The following is a 2871-nucleotide window of genomic DNA, read 5'->3' on the forward strand; positions in this document are numbered from 1 at the left end:
GCATGTCATGTTTGTCAATGTGCTTCCCGCTGCTTTGTACCATCAGGACTGTGTTCAGATTTAGCTTTCTTCGCACTATCTATGGGAGTTAGAATCACACTACCGCCATCAATGAACAAAATGTGATCCATGGTTAGTCGATTACTCAGTTGAGTTCTTTAGGTGAAACCAGCAGCTGTGTCCTCATGTGTGTATTGGACATTTGCATCCCTTTCAAGGAATTTCCCTCGGTTCCAAAAGAAGATCACTGCAAGGTATCCCAGCTTCAGAAGATTCCAGGATTCGATTCCGCGTCTCGAGTCAGCCAATACAGACCATAAAGGAACGAATGGATTTTTGTTTGCCTTATCAGGCTACCAGAATGTGGAGCTTAAAGTTTACGCCATTTTCTTCTTCTACGTGGAGACAGAAAGCCTACGTCAAACAACCAAACAACACTTTCGTTTTTGATTCACAAAAAGTGGGAGCCATTAGACCAGGCGAATCTTAGATAGCATTTTCTAAACGCGCAGCTCGGACTGTGCTAAGGTGTGATAATACTATTTTTCGGAAAAGTAGTCATTTATAAAATATTCGTCAGCTGCAAACTTCGTGAGGTAAGCTATTTCTAATGGTGTACAGACGTATCATCACTACTTTTGGCATTAATTAAGCATGATTTTGCCTGCTTAGGAGTTTTCTGGAACACATTTGGTAGCCAGGGATAAAAGCCGCGTCATTCCAAATAGCGTTTAACAATAAGGAAATTTAGTTTTTTCGGAAGTTGCATCCGGTACTGCTCCAGATGAAACTTTACCTAGCAAAAAAGGCGCTGGTTCGGTTTTTAATACGATTTCAAACAAAATCCAACATTGACAATTGCAGCTGTCCTACTGTAATGAGACTAGTAGGAGAGAAACACGCCGACTTCGGAAATAATTCTTCATAGTGCCTTTCAAATCTGTAGATTTTTGCACCACACTCAACTTTGTTCACTGTTCACCTATTTTACTAACTAGAAAAAGATACTCTAAGCAGGTTGCTAATAAACAATCATTTCGGTTATGCTCATAATAAATGTTATATGGGGACAGGAAACAGAGATGATGGATTGATGCTTTCGACTAATGAAGTTCCTGCGTTATTAATGTGCGTATGAACTAATAATGCTTCAACATATGGCTGCAGTATGCATAAAACCTTCGCTACGGGATGCACGTCAATGATACTGCAAATTTGTCTGTCTGGTTAAAATAAATTGAGATCCATTTCCGTTGTAGACTGTTTCTGTTCCATCTGGCCAAAGCGTTAGTGGTTTTCTCGTTTTGTGTAGAGCACGGTTTCATCCATCAAACCACTGTACTTGCTGTCAGGAGGTAGGAGGAAAACTTCCGCTCCAGAAAAGATAATTGCGGTTGTTTCGCAAATTGCTTCAGCACTAAACTTTCACCATTTCGCTCTTTCAATTTGATCGAAACTTTCATGCACTCACATCATCCTAAAATAATGCTGAAATGTCACCAATTTCTGCACCAGGATTCTGCATGTGAAAACAAGTTTACCGTCGCTTTATGGTCGATTATCTGATGCTAGAAGGAAGCGTAGGGATTTGAGTGGGTTGTAGAACTGTATCGGGGGTGACATGCTGCTAATCATGCTTGAAAGAAGCGTTTATCTGCTAATGTCATTTTGGGTAGTTCGAACCAGTCCTCATGCTGGCCGCTCTTTTGATCAAAATCTCTGGCACAATCAGAAATTTCTAACTACTTTCCGGGAAAAAACAGTAAAAAATTGGTTTCGGTTTTTCGAATCTATCACGGCATTCTGGCTTACACAGTGGTGAGTGGTGTACACCTTCTTTTCATTCTACGTGAAATTTGTAAATAAAAGGGCTCTCGGAACTTTTGACCTTAAAGTTCACCGTAATGGTTGTTCTAACAATAACGGAGTTGGAAGGAATGCTTGCAGTTCAACTGAATACTGAGTCATGCCGGAAAGTTTCTGTCTTGTTTGGCCTAGATGTCTGCGGCGATATGAAGGCTAGCAAATACTCCTACCACCACTAAAATTTGGAACACTGCAAGCGTGAGTATGCAGCATCGAGTTTGAGTCACACCATGATGTGTATAACACTGTGGAGTAGGTGTGAAATTCTCTCCGCATGACGATAACTCACGTTTCCAGAAAACCCAAATCTACCCTCTAAGACGAAGTTCAAGCAAGAATACTCACAGCTGATATGGTGCTGCGACATAACGGCCAAACGATTACCGTCATAATGTAGAGTCCTCTGGTTCATCTACTATCACAAAACCTGTCTGATTTGTGGTTGGAATAATCCTCTATTATGTACTATAAACTTTTCAAGACACTTCTGCTTCCACCCTCACTTTCCACATGAGTGCTTCACTAATGCTTACCAATGGTTTTCAAGCTGGGTTATATTAAGAAGAATATAGGATACTGCCATCAACCAAGGAACAAAGAATACATTTTGATAGTACGAATTACAAGTATTTCGGTAGTGTTCATGGGATGCATGCACTTTGATTTGACTCAAGCACTGTATTAGTTCGGGCAGTTCCACAATGAATTCTCTCCTTTTTTGGACATTTCCACCCACCTAAATCGCTGATTTTCTGACAAACGTGTCAACTACTAGCGTAACATCTCTGGCAAACATTTAAAAGGATGGCATTCTTTCATAGAAACTAATCAACCCAATTACAATGGAACTCTGTGATTCGCTTCTACTCCAATATTTCTTCGTTACAAGCATAAGCTTTGTAGGCAGTGGACCAGAGGAACTCGATAAAATCCAATCTCTTAACAAAACGCTGAGTCATCTCAGTCGATTTCCAACCAGAAGCAAGCCACGTCACATCTCAGTTT

This window comes from Opisthorchis viverrini (assembly GCF_000715545.1).
Source record: "Opisthorchis viverrini unplaced genomic scaffold opera_v5_104, whole genome shotgun sequence".
Lineage (NCBI taxonomy): Eukaryota > Metazoa > Platyhelminthes > Trematoda > Opisthorchiida > Opisthorchiidae > Opisthorchis > Opisthorchis viverrini.